Genomic DNA, 13,155 nt, shown 5'->3' on the forward strand with positions numbered 1-13,155 from the left:
CCCACAAACTACCACTATTAAATAAAATAAAATAAAAGTTTTTTTCTTTCTTTTAGAGAACTATTTCTCCCTTAAAAAAAAACAATAGAGATAAAGAATATACATTTTTTTCTCTTCCCTTCTTGAATACAAAAGAAACATACATTCTTTTTTTAAAAAAATCATTTCTCGAAGTTTTGCTTATTTTTCTTTGTGAAAACAAAACTCAAGGCTCTTGTACTATAATAAAATAATGGTTCTCCTATTCATAATTTTATTTATGACTTGAGACAAAAAAAAATTAATTAATAAAATAACCAATTGGGATTCTTGGGCACTTCAAAAGGTAACCAAAAGGCTTATTTTTCATCACCAATATATTCACTTTACATTTTACACATAAACTAGAGTTAAGTATTGGTACATACAAATTTCTTTTTAAGTCAGGTGAATCTCGATTATAGATTTGCATCGAGAGGAAGAAATAAGTGTGAGTTCAGTTGATGATTATAATTTAACCCTTATTTTCCTTTTCTCTGTTTTTTAGAACTATTATCTCCCAAATATTTCAAAATATCTAAACCATGTTATTAACAATCTCCAAATCAAAACTTCGACATAGTTATTAATAAGATAAAGTGCTCAACTCTTAAAGTTCAATACTCTCCTAACATAGCTCACTAAATGATATTCAAACTTACAATAAATTGGAATAAAAAAATCTCAAAATAGAGTAAAAGTTTTACATAGTTTAAGACCTTCAATTTACTCTTAAATAACTTATTTACTACTCAAGAAGACGGGCTTTGTTTGGAACTATTTTTTAGAATAGTTTTTTTGTTTTTCAAAATAAAAACACAGAAAACATATTTGACAACAAAAAAAACTGTTTTTTTTGTTTTCTATTTTTAATAATAGAAAATAGAGTGTTTTCAAAAAACATCTTTTAGTTATTTTTTATTGTTTTCACTTGTATTTGGGAGGGTTGTTTTAAAAAAACAATTATACAAACATGTATAATTGGCCGATCTTCTCTGTTGTCCAAAATATTAAGCATTTTACATAACAATTCTGATTAAGAAAAATAAGAGAAATAGTCATTAAGGCTTGTGTAGTACTCTAGGTATCGTCCTCAGAGACTGGCTTATGGAAATTGTCGGTACTAGAATAAATGAATTACTTTTGTTTGAATCCTAAAGTGAAAAAAAATGTATGAAGTATTTTTATGAAGTAAAACTAAGTAAAAGAAACTAAATTAATAATAATATAAATATTGATTTTTAATTTGATTTAAGTCTGGGGTTCTCCACAATATAACTTAAGGTACGGAAATAGAGAGAACAAAGGTTTCTTAAGAAAAGTGATCTTAGGGTTTTAGGGTTCTTGGTCATTCAGGATCAACTTGAATTCTATAACTCAAAACTGCATCTGAAACCTAATTTTTCCTTTTTAAAACATATTCCTAAAATCATCAAATGAATTAAATTGATTACTAGTTTAAAATTTGACTTTTTAACCTTTCATACTCCTTATAGCTTTGTTTTGGGACAAATAATAATAGGAAAGACTGGGATAACTGATGATCAAGAGTTACCAAGAATCACTAGTATCAAGTAATAACCTACTGTATTATTCCCTAAACCAACTCATAAGGATAGGATAAAAAAAATTGATAAATTGTAATTCAACCAATAATTAATCTCATTGTTATAATGATTTACCCATTGTCCCTATAGGTTTCCTAACCCCTTAGGTCTTCATGCTTCAAGCCCTAAGTTAGCTTTTTAGCCTCTCATGAGAGTGATGTCACAATCACAATCCATAATAAGGTAAAAATCCATAATTTGAATCAAAATAAACTAAAAACAATATATTCAATAAAGAAGAAAATAAAACAAACCAAAGTTCTCGTCTTCTTCTGCACAAAATTGTCAAACTCCTAGAAAGATGATCCTAGATCCCTAAAACCTAGAACTAAGAGGGTTTATATAGTATCATCAATGACCTAACATGTGTCACACTCTCATTGGCCACTTATTACAAGGAAAATTCATAAACAACCTAAAAAGCTTAAAAAATTATGAGTTCTACATGAGTGCAAAGTGTTTTGAATTGGATGGAGGCATTTGGAACTTGTGTCGATGTGTCTTCAAGCTCAAACTCGATCTCCAATGGCTAAGTTGGAAATTTGGGTGAGTTCCAAATCAATTTCGAACTCATAAGTGGAAAGGAAAAACTTAGTTCAAAATTAGAATAATGAGTTCGAAATTCACAGGCAATTTTGAACTCACCCATTACCCACCCAAAAACTCAATGTTTTCGGGTTTGAATTGCATGCCTCTTGCTTGAGATAAGTAATAGGATTCGAACTTAGCCTTTGCCAAAAGTTTCCTTGCATTCCTCTGAGTTTTAAATGGCCAAAAACCATTTTGAACTTAAGTTGTCAATTTCGAACTCAACTTTCCTCTCTGACCAGTTTGCTTCAACTGTACATAACTTCCTTATTTCAGATATGATTTGCACACCGTTTAAAGTATTAGATTCTTGACTTCTAGATTTTCGAAACGATATATAGCTTGCTAAAATGGACTTCGAAAAGTACTCTAAATGTTGCCTCAAAATCAAAGTACATGTTACCACCAGATTTTGAGTATCAAATTTCCATGCAAACTTAATGAATCTTGATTCATGCCTCATTATCCATGTTTATGTGTCTTCTTTCTTACTTCATAATGATCAATTCTCATCTCCCAAACTTGTGACATCCTCGTCATGCATTTCCTCAAACTCCATGAGTCTTGACTCGCTTAATTTTTCATTTAACCTTTTTTTGATCTTCCAAACTCTAACATGGTTTCAACTTGTGCCCTTTTCTTCCCTTGAGCCTGAAATATATCTCCAAAATAAAAGTTAAACTCATGGCTAGGGCATTAGCATCGATTTATGTCAAGTTAGGTGATTTGAGTGTTCTTTGGTGCACAAATCATATTGAATATGTGTCATTAGAGCACATATTTTGAATTCAATCAATAATAATTAAAAGTAAAACATTAGATATAAAAATTATTTTTAAAACATATTAAAAATTGGTTTAAAAAATTTTAGATTTCCAAATAGATTTTTGTTTTACAAAAATTAGAGAACAATTTTCAAAAATTGTTATCAAAAACTATTTTTTAGAATTGTTTTTTAAAGCAATTACCAAATAGGGTCCAAATTGTTGTTTTCATTTTTCTCATTTTTTGATTTCTATAAAAATAAAAATGGAAAGATTACATATAAACATGTTTTTGAATATGATTTATGTTTTCTTTGAAAATGAAAGTAGAATAGAATATAAAACCACATAAGCTTCGCAAGTACTAGGGAAGTGGCTTTGGAGTTGATTGAAAGCATTTAATTAAGTTTGGGACTTTTATATAATTTTATTAATTTTTTTATTTTATTATTTAAAAAAATATTTCAATTTTCTTAATAAAATTTTCAAAATAACAATGGTTTCACATTTGTTTTTAAAAAAAATTGAGTTCAATAATTTAAAGAAACCAGATCTAAGGGCCTATTTGGTAATTGTTTTTTAAAACAATTCTAAAAAATAGTTTTTCAGAGTAGTTTTTGAAAATTGTTCTTTAATTTTTGTAAAACAATAAAATAATTTTCTAAAATAATAAAATAAAAAATGAATGTTAAAATAAGTGAGTCATGGGCATGAAATACTAGTAATGAATATTGTGGAGTGAGATAAATGGCAAGCAACCATGACGAAGGAGATTGGAAGCAAAAGCAATCAAGATTAAAATAGAATTCGAAACTCAAACTTTTTAGTAACACATATCCTGAATTTAGCATGTTTTTTAAAGTACTTGTCATGATTTTTTTGGGGTAAGCCATAAATGGTTTTGAAACAAAAGAAGTTAATAATCTAACCCTTTAAATCGTGTGCAAATCGAAGTTGAAGCAAAGAAGTTATGACCATTCGAAGACAATTGTGTAAAGCTAAAAGATTATTTCCAAATAATTTTGAAATTCAACTTATGAATTTGACATGATTTTTAAAATACTTTCTATGATATTTTTGGAACAAGCCACATACAGTTTTGAAGCTTAAGAAGTCAAGAATCCAACGCTTCAAACAATGTACAAATCAAAACCGAAGCAAAGAAGTGATGGTCATTTGAAGATAATTGTGCAAAGCTAAAGGATCATCTCAAAATGGTTTCAAAATTTAGCTTATGATTTCGAAATCTATTTCAAAATGACCTCAATTTCGAAGACACATTACAATAGTAATGTTTCACCTCTTCCATCTTGGGCACTCCATTAGCTTTAAGTGGGCCCTACACAATTAGAAACCATTATTTTATTATTTTTTAGTCATTTTTAGGCAATTATAATAGGAATCTGTCATGTGTTGGGTTTTTGTGGAAACTAAAAAGACACAATTTTTAGGTTTTCTAGGGAGTTCTTGATTTGGAAAAGAACATAGAGAAGGAAACCGATCTCTTCTCTTGAAATTTTTAATAAAGTTTTAGGTTTTTGTTTGTTTTCTTTTATCTTTCTTTTTCAATCTTTCTATTTTCTTTCTTGGCAACCAAACATGGGTTGTAAGGAGAAATCCTCAACCATGCTTGGCTAACTTGATTGATCCGAAGATGCCAACATGAAGTTGAAGAATCCAAAGAAAATTAGCAAGAGCATGATAAAGTTATGATCTTCTTTATGTTTTCAAGATTTAATTGATAGGAATAAATCCTCTATGTAAGATCACTCTGGATATTTATAAAGGATTCTTATCAAAATACTAGTGAATGATGAGAAAACCTTGATCACTAGTTATTGTAATTTGATCCTATTGTTAACAAATCTAAGGGTCAAATCTATAAAGCTAGATATAAGGTTTTATTGAATAAATTAAAACCAAAATTAACCATCACTTATCCTTGTGAGTTGTATTAGAGAATGATACAATAGATTATTACTCATGATTCTTGATAAATCTTCAAATCAAAGTTATCATAAGTGACATGATGATAAAAATTAATTAGTTTTTATAAGTTGAGAAAATAAACCATTGTTTTTTTTTTTTTTGTCAAGATGTTTCTAACGATTATTATAACGGCCCAAAACTCAATTTAGGGGTAAAATCATAATTTAAAGATAAAAAAAAAAGTTAAATAAATTTAAAAATGTTAGAAAGGTCATTTTTCATTTAAAAGTTTTTGGTATAATTTACAAAAAAAAAAAAAAAATCATTTTACATAGAGATTAGTGATATTAGAGAATGTAAGGCAACACAGGATAGAAGTTTTAAGGGTTTAGGATTTGAAAATGAGTTTTCAAGTAAGATTTTAACCTTTAATTAATATTTTATATTCGTTAAATAGTTTTAAATACTTTTAAAGATCTTAATCTAGATTGGAGTTTGTTTATTTAATTTTTTTAATTCAAAAAATTTAAAAAATTATGAATATGGGTAGATTTATTATAAAAGTAAGAAATTCTGAATTTTTTTTTTAGTAGATCTAAACCAGAAAATAAAAATAAAAACAAATAGGTAAAAAATAAATCTTACATTTTGGTGTGGAAATTTTTTTTAAAAAAATAATAATAAAAAATAAAAAAATAAAAAGATAGAAAATCCCATGGTTGTGGGTGCGATGGTTTTGAGTGACTATGGGTGGAAGAAGGGAAATTAAAAGAGTGGTTGTGATGTGTGTTGTGTGGAGTTTGGAAGTTAAAAAAGAAAAAAACGAGAGAAATAAAATAAAAGAAAAAATTAATAATAATACTAATAATAGATGGAAGGCAATAGGATGTTGAAGAAACAGAATGAGCTAAAAAAAAAAAAAACTATGTTAGACATAAATTATCTAAACATACTCGTAACAATCCTTAAATAACAATTAGATTATAAACGGAATTGATAACAGTTTGAAAACGTACCTTCCGCCATTGCCTTTCTTACAGGTTAAAAACAGTGTCTTCAATTTTTTTAGGTTTCAGGTGCTTCTAAACCTTTCTCAACCTCTTCTTAGATGGTTTTTTTAAGATTGAAAAAGATTGAAGGCTTAGCGGACCCGACCCATTAGTGCTCTACCCCTTTTTAAAGACTCTCCATCACTGAGTCTGCTTCGAGTGTGCACAGAACATGTAGTAGTGATGCAAACGTGGTTCTGAACATTAATCCTCATTCCTAAATTGATGGAATGAATGTGGACCACATTCCGAATAACGTCTTCCCGACCATTAGTGCTCTACGCCCTTTTTTAAAGACTTTCTCCATCATCAAGTCTGCTTCGAGCGTGCACAAAACATGGGGTAGTGATGCAAACGTGGTTCGAACGTTAATCCTAATTCTTAAATTGATGGAATGAATGTGGACCACATTCCGAATCACGTCTTCGGTTTGTTACCGAAGATCCAAGGGAAACAAAATCCCAACATTCTCCCACTTGGTCCATATATTTCATCATTCTCCATAGCAAGAAACAAAACACATGAATCATGGCGATAAGTCCTCTAAAATGGAGTATTATCTTTCATGTATCACAATGCATTATGTCTCTTAAACACTAGCCCTTATAACTTAATGAATAAACCCTATGTTTATTTTAAGTCCAAACATTAATGATATTTCTCAATAAATGAATAAAAGTGTACAAAAAAAAAAAAAAAATCAAATATGAGAAAACATCATAAATATAGTTTCATTGAAAATAACATTCGTTCTTACAACAAAAATCACAGAAAGGAACCAAGTCTCAATCTATCTACATGATCCTTAAATTTCAACGATGACATGTCTTTAGTCAAAGGATCAACAATCATCAATTCAATGCTAACGTGTTCAATAACCATTGTTTTCTCTTTAACACGTTCTCTTATGGCTAAATACTTGATGTTGATGTGTTTGTTTCGACTAATGTTTTTGTTGTTCTTAGCCATAAAAACTGCAGTTGAATTGTCACAATATATTCTTAATGGCCTAGAAATTGAATCCACAACTCTAAGCCCAGAAAAAAAAACTTTTTAACTATACAGCATGCGAGGTAGCCTCAAAACAAGACACGAACTTAGCCTCCATAGTGGAAATTGCAATCAAAGTCTATTTTGCGCATCCTAAAGTTGATTTTCACAAATCAATGCAACCAATGTAGTTCGAATCAGAGTAGCTAATCACTTCCAAAATATCGGTATGTCTATACATAACATGTAGTCTTTGGTCACCCTGAAGATACCCCATCACATTCTTTGCAGTTTTCCAATGGTCTATACCTGGATTACTCTGATATCTTCCTAACATCCCAACAACAAATGCAATGTTAGGTCTTGTGCAGACCTAAGCATACATCAAGCTTCCAATAGCAGAAACATAAGGAATGTTCTTCATTTGTTCTCTCTTAAGATCATTCTTCGGGCATTAGTCCAAATTAAACCTATTTCTCTTCACAATAGGAGCTATACTTGGTGAACAATTCTTCATCTGAAATCTCTCTAAAACCTTGTTTATATAGATCTCTTGAGACAAACCCAAAAAGGCCTAGAAATTTGTCTCTATGTATCTTAATGCCAATGACATAAGTCGCATCACCCATATCCTTCGTGTCAAAGTTTTCAAAGAGAAATTGTTTCACCTCATGTGGCAAACCCTTATCATTGGTTGCAAGTAAAATGTCATCCACATACAGAACAAGGAAACAAATCTTACTCTCACTGACTTTTTGATGTATACATTGATCCATAATGTTTTCCATGAAACTAAATGAAGAGATAACATCATGAAACTTCAAATACCACTGATGTGATGCTTGTTTCAATCCATATATGGATTTTTTAAGTTTGCATACCAGATGCTCACTACTACTAGAGGAAAATCATTCTAGTTGTTTCGTGTAAACCTCTTCCTTTAGATTTCCATTTTGAGATAGACCGTTTTCACATCCATTTGTTGCAACTCTAAGTCAAAATGTGCAACTAATGTCATAATGATATGAAGAGAATCTTTCTTAGATATAGGAGAAAAAGTCTTCTTGTAGTCAATTCCTTCATTTTGAGTAAATCTTTTAACAAACGAGTCTTGCTTTATATATTTCAATGTTGCCTAATGAATCCTTCTTTGTCTTGAAGACCTATTTAGATCCAATGGCTTTTGCACCATTAGGCAATTCAATAAAATTCCAGACTCCATTAGATGCTATAGAATTCATCTCATCTTTCATAGCATCATACCATAAATTTGACTTTTTGCACCTTATGGCTTGTGAAAACGTTTCAAGATCATTTTCGGCTTCAATGTTGTAGTCCGATTCTTGCATATACACAACATAATCACTAGGTATTGTTGTTTTTCTTGCTTTGGTAGATGTCCTTAATGTTGTATCAACATTTTCCTGAGGATCATGTTGCTCAACTGGTTGTTCAATAATTTCTAGCGAATCTTGAACAACTTGATCTTTTGGATTGTCATCAACAGTTTGTGGAACTTCAATGATTGGTTGTCTATCACCTGTTTGAACTTGAGGGGCGTTGTGAATGACAATCAATCTATCACTTGAAGTGGATGGTTGAGCATCAATATTATCTTTTTTAGAAGCAATGTCCTGAAATCAATCGCTCCCACTAATCAAGTCATTCTCAAGAAACTTAGCATTTTTTGACTCCACAACCCTAGTGCTGTGAGATGGACAATAGAATCTATACCTTTATATCTTTCGGCATATCTAATGAAATACGCACTAATGGTTCTTGAGCAACTATCCCATGCTCTTGAAGAAACTTCGCAAAGAGACTAGGTGCTTGTCCATCCTTAGTATATCTACCATAATATTCTTCACCTATATTCATTCTCACAATCTTTATTTTCTTTCCACATTGTTTCTCTACTTTAGCCTTAAAAATTTTAAAGGCACCCGATGCTTCATTCTTGTTATAAAGCAAGTAGATACACATGTATCGTGCATAGAACATGGGGTAGTGATGCGAACGTGGTTCCAAACATTAATCCTCGTTCCTAAATTGATGGAATGAATGTGGACTACATTCTAAATCACGTCTTCAGTTTGTTACTGAAGATCCAAGATAAACAAAATCCCAACAAACTATTCATGATTAAAATGATTAAAAAAAAGTTTTAATGCAAATAAATAATCTTAATACATTTAATTTAGATAAATAAGGAAAAAGAAATAGATTTTAGGGAATAGATTTTTGAAAAGGACATAAGTTTGATGAAAATTTGAAAATTCTTTAATTAAAATATTATTGATTAGGAAATTGAAATTAATATAGGTTATAATAAAATTAATGTAAGAAATTATTAGGATTCTCAAACTTATAATTTTAGATAAATATTAATAATAATAGTTGTCTTTCTTATGTTATGTTAAGTGAATGGTAGATTCTTTGGGGAAAATTCTTTAAGGATTCTAAATGTTTTTTGAGGTAAGGAAAATTAATATATATATATATATATATATATATGTTATTTTGAATTATGAAAAATTCTATTTTTATTCTATACATAGATCAAATATATATTTTGCATGAAAGATATATTAGAGGCATTTCCTTTGTTTATAAAAAAAAATTGAAAATTGTGGACATATGATATTTTTATTTTGTAAGTTTGAATTAATGAAACAAAGTGTTTGACTCAAGTTTATTTTTTACTTTAGTCAACAGATTATAATTGTCGACATTTTCAGTTCTAGTCAAAGGGTTATAATTGTTGATATTTTCGGTCCTAGTCAATGGGTTGTAATAGTTGATTTTATGGTCCTAGTCGATGAGTTCTAATTACTGACCTCTAGTTTTGTCTACCTTAAAAGGAATAAATTTGAGACTTATCACTCATTTGTAAAATCTCACATAACTGGACACTATTTGTTATTCAATAACCAGAATAAAAATATTTTGAATGCATTTGATTTGGATTTGATATGAAAGTATTTTAACATAAATATAAATATGTTTTGTTAAAAAGTTTTGGATGCTTTAGCATGTTGAATTTAAAAGTTTTTATGAAAATGATTATACATCATATCTCCTATTTGCAAGCATAATTGAAAATGTTTGATTCATGAAACTGTATTAACGTTCCTCAATGACTTTGTGTTCATTCCTCTTTATTGACAATTTTTCAGATACTCTTAGTTTGGGCAAGAAGAGGCGATTAGGATAGAAGTTTGACATTATTAGGACTTTTGGTTTAAATTAACTTTATTTTTTGAACATTATTTAGAAGTTAGAATTTAATAATTGTTTGAATTATTGGTTAATGTATAAGTATTAAGTTGAGATTCGAGGATTATTGAATTTTGTTTTATTATATAGAATAAGAATTTGGTTTTTGGTATTTGGTAATTGATAAATTTTCAATTATAAGAGGATTGTTTGGGTCAATTCATACTTTGAGTCTTTGATCTTGAGATGTGAAAAGATTGTCACACCCTTATGGTCGGTCTTGACTCTTGGGGTGTGACAATTATCCAAAGAGTTGGCAAATCAACTTTGATAGTAGCACCCCATTTTGAACTATAGAATTGTAGCTTTAAACAACTAGGCTATAAAATAAATCATTTTTTTCAAAAGATGGATTTCCATGTAAAAAATTATTTTGAAATATTGCATTTAAATAAAAGAATAAACATAATATAATCTAATGGGATGAGTCCGTAATAAATAAATTTATATTACATATTTTTATATTAAATTCATATTCATATATCATATTCATATATTTGTAATAAATGTATAGTCATGTATTTACAATAATTTTATAGTCATGTATCTTTGATTTTTCTTTGAATACTAATATTAGTATTCATACTTGTCATACTATTAAAATATAAGTTCTATTTTAAATTTATCTCATTTATTTACATTATCTTAATACTTGTTAGATGTAAAATGCTAATATTATGTATCGAGGCGAAACTCGAGATTTTGGTTAGGATGGGCAAGGTTTATATATGCACAATCATAATATATATAAACACTTAGATTTTAATTCAAAAGAATTTTTAAAAAAGACTAGAAAATGGTAAGAATTATGACTATAAAATTTTCAATTATTTTAATAATTCTTATAACAAATAAACTTAAAATTTTTCAAGGAATTTAATAATTTTTCTAATATTTTTTTTTCAAATAAACAATACTCTATTTAGAAAGTGTTTTCAAAAGAAGTTTTTGAAAATTGTTCTCTCAAATTTTGTAGAGCAAAAATTTATTTAGCATTTTAAAATATTCTTAACCTATTTTCTATGTTTCTAAATATGTTTTAAAAATAACTTTTATATACCATGTTTTATTTTTAATCATTTTACATACTTATATAATTATTTTTTTTAAATAACACTTACAAACACAAGAAACAAGTGAAAACAACTAAAAGATGTTTTTTGAAACATCCTATTTTCTTGTCGTGAAATATGTTTTTGTTTTTTGTTTTTTTTTTTAAGAACAAAAAACTATTTTTAAAAATTGTTACTAAACAAAATATAAATATAAAGTCAACTAAAAGTAATGGAAATTCTTTCCTTAAAATTTTCTATGATATGATAGCATTAGAATGACACTATTAGCAAAATAAAATTGGGAAAGTTAGGTTTTGGGCTATTGATGTGAAAAATATATGATTTTGATAACCCAAATATACAAAGTATGAGATCCAACTATTGATATGTAAAGTAATATCCAAAAGGTGCACTATCTACTGTTTATTTTTCCTCTTCCCAGATTGCCCCTAAATCTCTCCATGCCATCAGCAAATCCTCCCATGTCAACAAAACAATTTAAAACTTGAACTCATTCTCAAAGCACAAAGAAACCCGACTCGAACAACTTTCCCTACCAATATTGTGTGAATTTCACCGCACCTTTGGCCTAGCATGTTCGCCAGCACCACCCTCATCTCTTGCAACTTCTCTACTCTCCCATTCGTTTCTCTTAAAACCCACAACCCCAACTCTAGAATCTCATTTATCAGAACCCCAAACCCAAACCCTCCAATTCTCAGTAAACCCAAACACCCAATTTCTACATTTGAGAAAATGAGTGGCCTTCAAATCTGTTAGAGCTCCTTCAACACTCAGAATCCAGAAAACCCAGCTGCTGAAAATTGAGCTAAATTGGAGAGTGAGAACGGAGATGGTGGGGATTGAGGAGACTGGACAACATCAGCTCTGCTTTTCGTGTTGTGGGTTGGACTCATCTACTATGTTTTCAACCTCACTCCTGACCAGACTCCGGTACCATGGACTGCAACCATTTCATACTAAAGAGAAGTGTTTTTGTTTTGCTTTTGTGTTTGTTTAATTTGATGGGATATGGTTTTCTTGTTGTTGTTGTTGTTGTGCTTCTTTCATTAATTTGGAAAATCCTGATGAGCACTAGGGCTAGAAACCCATTTCAAATTCTAGTCATAGTTCTATGGTACCAGTTATTTTATATGGGACATATTGAGGTATAATTGTCAAAGGTATTCCACATTTCTATTCAATTGTGGAATGCTTTGAGATGTTTTCTTATGATCCCATGAATGTTATTGGTGAAAAATATGCATAAATCTCTTTGTTTTCATATTGATATTTTGGTGTTATTTTAGGTTTTAAAAAAAATAAAGGAAGTGGATGGGGTGATATGTGTTCGTTCTTTTCTAAGAATGATTTTTGGTAAAATTAAAGTGAAATTGTCAGCAATTGGATGAAGTACAAATATTTATCCCTTGCTACCCATATGGGTACAGGCTAATTTTGAAACATACACATATTGTTGAAACAAGAAGTTTTTCATGTTGTATATAATATCTTAGTGACCAAAATAATATGTTAAGCTTATTTTGCTTTCCATACTTGACACGATTACAAGTCACTATTTTTCTACATAAACAAAGGAATTGTTTATTCCTTAGTTGCTAAAAAGTGTATTCAATCTAGAAAATGTTTTTTGGTACTTAGTTGTTTCATCTCTTTGAAAGAGAACTTCTGAATTTTAGGGGTTCATTTATTTAAAGGATGATTGATATGCAATGATGTAAGTCAGTTCCCATGACAGAAACTGGTCCAAGAAGCTAGCAAATATGTTAATAAGATTGCTTCCACTGGGAGAAAAAATATTTTTCTTGCCTACGTGTAGAATGTAGTATTAAAACATTGGTGTTGGATCTGTTGATAG

This window comes from Vitis riparia, chromosome 18 (genome assembly GCF_004353265.1).
Source record: "Vitis riparia cultivar Riparia Gloire de Montpellier isolate 1030 chromosome 18, EGFV_Vit.rip_1.0, whole genome shotgun sequence".
Classification (NCBI taxonomy): domain Eukaryota; kingdom Viridiplantae; phylum Streptophyta; class Magnoliopsida; order Vitales; family Vitaceae; genus Vitis; species Vitis riparia.